Source organism: Trichosurus vulpecula, chromosome 3 (assembly GCF_011100635.1).
Source record: "Trichosurus vulpecula isolate mTriVul1 chromosome 3, mTriVul1.pri, whole genome shotgun sequence".
In the NCBI taxonomy this organism is placed as follows: domain Eukaryota; kingdom Metazoa; phylum Chordata; class Mammalia; order Diprotodontia; family Phalangeridae; genus Trichosurus; species Trichosurus vulpecula.
This window is the reverse complement of record NC_050575.1, coordinates 358,825,537-358,836,247: the sequence shown is the minus strand read 5'-3', so window position 1 is coordinate 358,836,247 and position 10,711 is coordinate 358,825,537. Positions and strand designations below refer to the sequence as shown.

General features: G+C 40.1%; 1 pseudogene; it reads left to right on the top strand.

Moving 5' to 3' along the window:
- The first annotated feature begins 3,646 nt into the window (after positions 1–3,646).
- Positions 3,647–3,760, top strand: LOC118845135 (annotated as a pseudogene).
- Positions 3,761–10,711: the final 6,951 nt, after the last annotated feature.

Sequence of the window (10,711 nt, the reverse complement as noted above, 5' to 3'; positions counted from 1 at the left end):
GACTATAGGTGTGGAAGAGCACATACAATGTCGGACTTTCTTGGTGCAGCTAGATGGCACAGTGAGTAGAGCACCAGCCCTGGAGTCAGGAGGACCTGTATTTCAAATTTGGCCTCTGATACTTGACACCCTTGTTAGCTGTGTGACCTTGGGCAAGTCACTTAACCCCAATTGCCCTGCCTTCTCCCCTCAAAATAAAAAGACTTTATATGCTAATTTTTTTGCAGATTTTTAAAAAATTCTTTAAGAATAGATGGTTATTTGGGAGGAAGGGTGAAGAGATATATTGAGAAATGTAGGTAATATAAAGACAAAACATGTCAATATAATTTATTTTTTAAAAATTCAAAACGGGATTTAGCCCAATCTCCTCCTATTCAGCTAGGCCTAGGCCCACTGTCTATCTTCAGTGTCTGCCAAAGGTATAAATGTGACTGATACACTATTTGGACAGATTGTCCCTATTTATGCCATAGTCTAAAATATGGGAAGTATAGTTTTTAAAAAAAATCCACACTATTTTCCCAGTGTAGATGATAAAATTGATATCTTTCTCATTGTGGATTTATCTCATTGTGAGATACTAAACAATGAAACCAGTCTCTGATAAGGATTACCTAGGTATAAGCCCTGCCTCTGACAGATGCTATCTGCATAACCCTGAGCAAGTCATCATACCCTGGGTAACTCCTTAGAACTACGAGATGCAGAGAAATTGCTTGTCTGCATTCATAGAGGGAGTTTACTCATAAGGAATCTCCTTATACTGATGAAATAACAGATTTAGGGGGAGGGGTCAGAACAGTGCTGAAGCACAGTGACTGGCAAATAATAGACAAATGCTTACTGGATGAATAAATAAATTTTTGATAGCTTTGAACCTGTACAGATGCAACTTCAAAGACCCCTAATAAGATATACAAAACTGGGCAAAAAGCAAATACACAAACATGGAATTCATCTCTATTAAGATATTAAAGGTCAATGGCAACATTGAAGAAAGAAATCACAAAAGAAACAGAACATTAAATTATCCTGGGCATTAGTCAGTGCAGAAGTTTCATCTACAGTGTTCTTTTCAACAATGGCAGGTAGCCAAAGGTTGCCCTGGACCAGAACACCCTAAGTCAGATGTCAAGAAACAGACCAGGAGAAGATGGAGGGAAGATTCTGAGTCTGTTCCATCTGGGGAGAATGGGGTGAAACCTTGGCTTTCCTTTCTGATGATCCAGATGAATACGATGCTTTTCTAGCCATCAGAAAACAATTTTAAAAAGGAAACTGAATTCAACTAAGCCCAGGGATCATAGCTCTTTTCATGCTGGAGCTTTGTTTACTCCAGAATAAATTCAATAAAGTGCAGTAACCATTATAATAAATGTAGATGTCACTAATTACAACACTAGATTTTAAGTGCAACTTTAGTGTCTCAAGTGGCCTTTAAAGCTGAGTAAAACCACAGCCAATTCAAATTTAATTAAAACTATCAGTTTAATTTAGTTCAAGTTTACAATAAAAACTATAGTAACCCATTAACTTCATTTCAAATTCCCCATTATCCAGAGAAACAAGCAGCTTGCACAGCCTACACTTTGGTGATGAGTGCAGTTCATTCATTTACCTTGTTACAAAACTAGGCTTCCCTGATGGGCTGGATTCTGCTCCAAAATGAGGTCTTTTTTGGAACAACGCTCACTGGGAATCAGACCAGCATAGCAGAATGAGTCCTGGATTTGGCGTCAGAGGAAGGAGCCTTCAATACCTGCCTGGCATCAGAGAAATCACTTAATTTCTCTGGACTTCAACTTCCACATCTGTAAAATGTGTCTGTTGTGGGCTAAGGGATGAGACTAGATGGACCTCTATGATCATGGTACCTTTCCTATCAGGCATCTATCTAACAGACGGTTGGCTTTTATAAATCATGGGGTTCCCACATGGTCCCTGCACATTCATTTAAATGGTGCTGTAGAATGCCCAGATCAGAGCCTCATATATACAGACCCTGACCAAAGGAAGGGTCCACCCAAAACTCCAATGGGAAGAGGCTGAATTTGAACCTCCCGGCTCAGGCTTGAAGGACTGATCTTCCCTGAACCAAGCAAGTTGATTTCATTAACCTCCCCTCTTGGTGAGTCCAAGGCCTGAGATGCCCTTCCTAGACCTAGCTCCTTCTTTGACTTCACCCAAATGTCATCGGACATTGGCCATTCTGCATGCACGTGGCCAGGTCCTACTGTATTCTGCAAGTAGGGCAAAGCTTAGAGAAAGCTAAGCTAGTCAGTCTGTCAGTCAACAAGCATTCACTACTTACTATTTGCCAGGCACCATGTTAACTCACTGCCCTGAAGGTAGGACTGGACCAACTTAGTCTTCAAGCAAGAGTACCTCATTCAGTGCCCAAACACTTGCTTCATGAAAAAATAAACCAACAAATAATCATCTGAAGTGTTTGCATGATTGCTTGTTTGGGGTTTTTTTGTTTGTTTTTCCTTGATGGAGATGGGACAAGAGAATGGATGTCCACAGAGACCTTTCCATTTGCAGGCTAGTGCTGCAGTACCCTCAGCATGGAGCTATGCATAGAAAAAAGAAGCAGTTAAAGTGATAGAGATGGAAATTCTGCACATAAAAGTGGCCCCTTCCATGCCCCAGGGACACAAAAATGGAGACCAGGAAAGTGAGAATAAAATGAATAAAAATCCAAGTGTAGTGAAATAAACAGAGAGACTATATAACTTTACATGTATTAAAAATAAAACCTGATGATGCATTGTCCATACTCCAACATTACATTCACATGAACAACTTCCCAGAGGCCTCTTTGGTGAGGAGAGTACAAACTCCCTCATGTATTAGAAAAGCCAAAATAAGTATGGTTTTCCTGGCACTTTACTTGGGCAAGAAATCAAAGAACCTCAGGATCACAAAACTAGAAGGAATCTCAAAGGTCAAATTTGCTCCTGAACAAATATATACTCTACAATGTGCCAAGAAACGGTCTTCCAGAATACTCTTGAAAGCCTCTAGAAGTGGTGAACACACTGCCTCCTGTGACTAATTGCACAAGATGGTCTACCAGGCACTGCTTGGAGACTGTCACAACCTGAAGGGAAGGACATAGGGGGTATCTATTCTTTTTTTTTATCACTATAACCTAGCTCAGTGATTACACAGGACAAGGATTTAATAAATTTTGCTTTCACTAAACTTAAGAATGCTGATTATGGGTTGAGATCATTTTAATAAATGAAATGTTCTCTTCTATATGAGGAAACATGGTATATATATATATATGCATATATGTATACATATATATATATATATATATTATGGGTTAAACCTTTTGCTTATATAAAAAGGCATGTTCTTCCTACAACTAATTTCAGACCCTTTCTGTGATGAATACTGGCTTTGTGATCCTGGACAAACTATCTAATTTCCAAGACCCTCTGTTTCCTCATCTGTACAATGATAAGATTGCAACTAGACTATGGAAAATTCCAAATTGCTAAAAACAAACAAGCGAACAAAAAATCCCAGTGTTTTATGACAGCTAACTTGCATATATAATTGCAGAAGCTCTTTGGAGTTAAAAGGAATCTTATATACCATATAGGCCAATCTTCATTCAAAGGATGAAGACGTGCTCGCTTCGGCAGCACATATACTAAAATTGGAACGACACAGAGAAGATTAGTATGGCCCCTGTGCAAGGCTCATGGTTAGGCCAAGCTAATATAATAAAAATGACAATTTTACCTAAATTAATCTATCTATTCAGTGCCATACCAATTGAACTACCAAAATATTATTTTACAGAGCTGGATAAAATAATAACAAAATTCATCTGGAAGAACAAGAGGTCTATAATATCTAGGGTATTAATGAAAAGAAATGCTAGGGAAGGTGGCCTAGCTATACCAGATATTAAACTGTACTATGGAGCAGCAGTCATCAAAACTACCTGGTACCGGCTAAGAAACAGAGCTGTGGATCAGTGGAACGGGATAGGTATACAAGATGGAGAAGTCAACAACTATAAAAATCTACTCTGATAAACCCAAAGAGGCCAGCTTCTGGGCTAAGAATTCACTATTTCACAAAAACTGCTGGGAAAATTGGAAAATGGTAGCGCAGAAACTGGGCATAGACCAATATCTTACACCGTATACCAAAATAAAATCAAAATGGGTTCATGATTTAGGAATAAAGGCTGACACCATAAGCAAGTTGGGAGAGCAAGGAATAGTTTACCTATCAGATTTATGGAAAAGGAAAAAATTCATGACCCAACAAGAGACAGAGAGCATTACAAAAAGCAAAGTAGATAATTTTGTTTATGTTAAATTGAAATGTTTTTGTACAAAAAAAGCCAATGCAACAAAGATTAGGAGGGAAGCATAAAACTGGGAGAAAATCTTTACAACCAGTGTCTCTGATAAAGGCCTCATTTCTAAATTATACAGGGAATTGAGCCAAATATATAGGAATACAAGTCATTCCCCAATTGAGAAATGGTCAAAGGATATGAACAGGCAGTTTTCAGAGGAAGAAATTAAAGATATCCATAGGCATATGAAAAAATGCTCGAAATCACTACTAATTAGAGAAATGCAAATCAAAACAACTCTTAGATACCACATCTCTCCTGTCAGATTGGCTAAAATAACAAAACAGGTAAATGATAAATGCTGGAGAGGATGTGGGAAAATTGGAACATTGTTACATTGCTGGTGGAGTTGTGAACTGATCCAGCCATTTTGGAGAGCAATTTGGAACTATGCCCAAAGGGCTATAAAAATGTTCATACCCTTTGACCCAGCAATACCACTTCTAGTGTTGTATCCCAAAGAGATCACACAAGTGGGAAAAGGACCCATATGTACAAAAATATTTATAGTGGCTCTTTTTCTGGTAGCTAAGAATTGGAAATCAAAGGGATCCCCATCAATTGGGGAATGGCTGAACAAGCTGTGGTATATGAAGGTAATGGAATAGTATTGTGCTATAAGAAATGGGGATGATACGGACTTCATAACAACCTGGAAAAACCTACACGACATAATGCTGAGTGGAGCAGAGCCAGGAGAACATTATACACAACTACAGATATATGGATTCTGTGAGGACTAACCCTGACAGACTTTGCTCTTCTCAGCAACACAAGGTGCAAAGACAACTCCAAAGGACTCATGATGGAGAATGCTATCTACATCCAGAGAAAGAACTATGAAGTATGAATGCAGATTGAGGCACACTTCATGCTTGACTTTTATTTCCCCCTTTTTTCTCCCTTTTGTTTTTGTTTTTGGAATTTTTTTGGTTCTGTTTCTTCTTTCTCATGATTCATTCCATTGGTCATAATTCTTCTCCACAATTTGACTAGTGTGTAAATTAATTCAATGCGAAATTATATGTGGAAGTTATATGGGATTCCATGCCATCTTGAGGAGGGATGGGGAGAGGGAGGAAAGAAAATCTGGAACCCAAAATTATGTAGAGCCGAGTGTCATAAACTAAAAATAAATAAATAAATAATTTGTATTAAAGAAAAAAAAGATCACAGAGATGGAAATCTGAAACACTGGGAACAGCTTTGAGAGTTAGACCTCCTGAGAGAGAGGAAGCCTTTGCTGCTGGAGCCAGAAGGAACAGGAGCCTAACCCCAGGCTTGAGATATTTTCATCTCTCAACTTCTCGACGTGAGTTTTTAATAATCACTTTTTATAAAGCAACCTAGAGTTGGTTTGGAGGAGGAGAGAGTGAGGTCAGGGTATGGATGGTTCCTAGCCTTCCAACCACATCTGTCTCCAGCTCCCTTGCTCTAACCTATGGATGACTTTCCTTCTTTGGTCACTGATATATAGAACACAACCATTTTATTGAAATAAAAACACAACTCTAAAAAAATAAAGGATGAAGAAACAAAGACCCAAACAAGTTTAACTCACATACCCAAGATCCGACAACTGGTAAGTAGCAGAACAGGTATTCAAACCTAGGTCTGCTGGTGCCAAATGCAGTGTTCTTTCCATTACACCCCATTGAGAATCTTCGCAAGGCACCTATTAAGTAGACAATGTAATTTTATTAGGGACAGGAACTGGACTTGTGATTTCAGTGTTAGAGGGAACTCCCAGATGAAGAAATTCCCTTGACTAGGTCAGCACTTTCTCCAAAATGTTTAGTCTCTGGGAACTTCCTAGAACACCAAGAGGTTAAGTGACTTGCCTCAGGCCGTACAGTCAGTTATGTCCCAGGAAGGACTTGTACCCAGGTCATCCAGACTCTGAGGCCAGCGCTCTATCCCTTATACTTTGCTGCCTCTATAATTTTATTATTTAGGAAAATTGGGCACATCTATGAACGAGGGGGCAGATTCAGTGCAGGAGTGAAGAGGAAGGCTCAACATCACTGGATAGATAGTGGGGTCTGATGGGGAACTGGTAGGACTAATTACAAAATGGAATGAGGATTTGGTGTTCCAGAAATAAGTATGTCCTCCTAAGGAACCCTTTCAATCATATCGTCCCTCTGCCACTTTGTGATGGTCTTTAAGACAGGAAATGCCTTTCACAGGTAATTTCAGTAAAACAAAGGAGAAATCAGACTGTAAGCCAAATAGATATTGTTGAAAACACCCTATAATGGCTGCAATTTTCTCCGATACTATTACAGCACTGTCCATAATTAGAACATGGGATCTATGCTCTTCAGTAAATTACGCTCAGCTGATTTCATCTCTTTGTTTCTTACTCCCTTACTGGAGGTCATTTTAATATGTCTCTGTTCTGAGCAAATTACTTTGGGTCCTCTTCAAAATTCTGAAATCTCCACATTGGTTCCCATCTTGTTTATAAAGTCACATTAGATTGTTTATATTGCAATTTTTTTTATTTGATATAATTCACTCAATCATTCAACAACTATTTATCAAGCACAACTACTGTGTCTCAACCCTGGGTGTGGAAAATATAATTATAGGCCATAGGAATACATATTTGGAACTGAAAAAAAAAAAACTTGAAGATGATCAAGTACAAACTTATTTTACAGATGAAGAAGGTGAGTACCAGGGCAATTAAGTGATTTGTCTAAGGTAAGCAGTAAGTAGTAAGTGGAAGAGAAGAGATCTAAGCATAGGTCTTTGAACTCTATTTATGACAAGCTTTCTACTGAATTATTCATTGCTCAGATAGGATGATAGCCTTGCCCTCAACAAGCTTATAGCTAAGGAGAATGAAGTTATGGACACTAGTAATTATGATAAAAGGAAGTGGAAAGTCCTATGAGAAATCTGAAAAGGCTACTTTCACCTCCATCCCATTGAGAATAGGAGGGAAGGACTTGGAAAGACCCATCGTAGGGGAAGTGGCACCAGAGTTCCTTAAAAGAAGAAAGGGACTTCAATGGAGCCAATACAGTGTCATCGATTGAGTACTGGGCTTGGAGTCAGGCATGGATTCAATGTTGACCAGTTGTATTTCAATTGTGCCTGACTTTCCATGACTCCATTTGGGTTTTTCTTGGTAAAGATTCTGGAGTGGTTTGCCATTTTGTTTTACAGCTCATTTTACAGATGAAGAAACTGAGTCAAACAGGATTGAGTGACTTGCCCAGGGTGACATAGCTGGTGAGTGTCTGAGGCCAGATTCGAACTCAGAAAGAGGAGTCTTCCTGACTCCAAGCCTGGTATTCTGTCTACTTCACCATCTAGCTGCCAATCCAAATCTTGTATCAAATACTTTTCTGTGTGACCCTAAATAAGTCACTTAGATTCCCTGTGCCTCAGTTCCTTCATCTGGGAAAAGAAGGGATTAAATAGTCTCAGAGGTCTCTAAATCTATAATCCTATGCAATTTCCAGGCATAGGCAATGGCATAAGTAGGTAAGTAAAGGAAATGTAAGAGAATAAGATGAGAAAGGCAGATGAAGAGTATCAAGTTTGGCTGAATTGTAGACTATATGGAAGGGAATATTATGAGATCATGGGGCTGTACAAGTGAGCTGAAGTCAGGGATAGAGGGCGCCCTTGATTGCCAGAGCCAAGGATTTATACTTCATGAATTAGGTAGTAGGAAATCCCTGAACGTTTCCAGGGAAGTGGGGAATAATCATAGTGATGAATTAGAATAAGTCAAATCAACTGAATTTAATTCTGTAGGCATTTATTAAGTACTTCCATTGCATCAAGTGCTGAGGATATAAAACAAAATAACCTTTGATCTCAGGAAGTTGACCTTCTACTAAGGAATGGGGAGGGGTAGTTAACCACTTATTCAGAGAAAAAAAATACACAAAATATAAAAAAAATACAAAGGAATTAGGGATCCTGGAATAGTAACAAGTGAGGAATTAGGAAAGCTCTCATATAAGTGACATGAGCTGAGCTTTGAAGGGAGCTCAGGATGCCAAGATGCAAAGGTGAGGAGAAAGGACACTCTAGGCATGGAGACAGTTTGTACAAAAGCCTGGAGATGGGAGATGGAAGATTGTATATACAGACCAGGACAGAGGTCTTTTGACTAGAACACAGAATGAATGAGAGAGAGTAACATGCAGTCAACCTTGTCCTGACTGCATCAATCCAGTATCAAGGTGGAGGATGCTTAAGGCGGAGGATAGACTCTCATATGTTGAGCACATGCTTTCTCCATTCATTTTTGTTACTTAAGTTATGTTCCATTCAGACTTCCCACCAAGGCTAGCAAGACCCCCCCCCCCCAGAAAAAGAAAGGCTCTTCTTTCCTCTACTTCCTTATCTAGGTTTAAAGGGGAGAATTCAGTCATAAATGGAATCCAGAGGGTTTCTGACCTCCAGATTCCCAAAGAATAGTTTTGAGAAACAATATTCTCAAACATCCTCAAACAATAAATATCACATAAAGGCAATGGGGAAAAATGGGATGTGAAATGAGGCAGAATGTTAGAGTTGCCTTTATGGACCTTACCACCCCTTGACCTTGGACAGCCTTCTAGCTGCAAATATCAGCAGAGCCCCAATGGTACTCAGCTACCACATCTGCACTTTCGTCATGCCTATGATTACTAATGGATAATTTTCAATCATTGCTGGTGAAGAAGCAAAGAAAAAAGACAAAGTCAAAGTCAAAACCTCAGAGAATGGAGTTTCCTAAGGTCACAGTCAGTCTCTGTGTTTCCTAAACTTTGAAAATGAAAAATTTCCCACCTAAGGTATGCACACAGTGGTTCTGCACCAAAATCTTCGTCAAGGAGTTAAAATATGGGTGGTTGCAATAGCAGGTGGTACTTTTAGTCTCTTCCTGTTGAAGAAGGCCACAAAGGGGTGAAAAGCACCAATACAACATAGAATCCTAGACTTAGAAATGGAAAGAACCTCAGAGCCCATCTAGGTCAGGCAGGATTCAAACCCAAGTCCCATTACTTCAGAGACCAGGCTCTTTAAATTGTACCATATTGAAGATGGCAGCTGGAAAGCAGGGACTAGCGTGAGTTCCCCTCCGAGTCCCTCCAAAAACCTATAAAAAATGGCTCTGAACCAATTCTAGAACTGCAGAATCCACAAAACAGCAGAGGGAAGCAGGGCTCCAGCCCAGGACAGCCTGAATGGTCTCTGTGTGAGGTCTATCCCACAAGGAGCTGGGAGCTGGGAGCTGGGAGCGGAGTGAAGCAGAGCCCAGCCTGAGCAGCATGGGCCAACCAGACCAGGAGCCGGGCGGAGCGGGCCCTAGTGCCCTGAATCAGTGAGCTGCGGCAGTTACCAGACTTCTCAACCCACAAACACCAAAGACAGCAGAGAAGGTTAGTGGGAAAAGCTGCGGGAGTAGAAGGAGTTCCCAGTTTGGCCACCGCCCCCGGGGCAGCAGAGGTGGGGCAGCTACAGTTGCGGTTGCTTCCGGCCCCAGGCCCACCTAGTGTGAGGAATTAAGTGGCGGATCAGAGCAGGAGTGCACAGCCTGCTGAAGATCTAAGCCCAGTCCAGGTTGGGGGTTCTTGGGGAAGGAGGAGTGCTGGTGTGGCAGAGCTTGCGCATCCCCTCCAAACATGGAACATAGATCTCTTTAGTCTACAAGCAGTCATACCCCGCTGAAAAACTCAAGGGTCAAGTTAGTTGGTTGGGAATATGGCCAGGCAGCGAAAACGCACCCAGATTCAGTCTCAGACTTTGGATTCTTTCTTTGGTGACAAAGAAGACCAAAACATACAGCCTAAAGAAGTCAACAAAGTGCAAGAGCCTACACCAAAAGCCTCCAAAAAAAACATGAACTGGTCCCAGGCCATGGAAGAGCTCAAAAAGGATTTGGAAAAGCAAGTTAGAGAAGTAGAGGAAAAATTGGGAAGAGAAATGAGAAGGATGTGAGAAAACCATGAAAAACAAGTCAATGACTTGCTAAAGGAGACCCCAAAAAAATACTGAAAAATACACTGAAGAAAACAACACCTTAAAAAACAGACTAACTTAAATGGCAAAAGAGTTCCAAAAAGCCAATGAGGAGAAGAATGCCTTGAAAGGCAGAATTAGCCAAATGGAAAAGGAGGTCCAAAAGACTACTGAAGAAAATACTACTTTAAAAATTAGATTGGAGCAAGTGTAAGCTAGTGACTTGATGAGAAATCAAGGTATTATAAAACAGAACCAAAGGAATGAAAAAATGGAAGACAATGTCAAATATCTCATTGGAAAAACCACTGACCTGGAAAATAGATCCAGGAGAGATAATTTAAA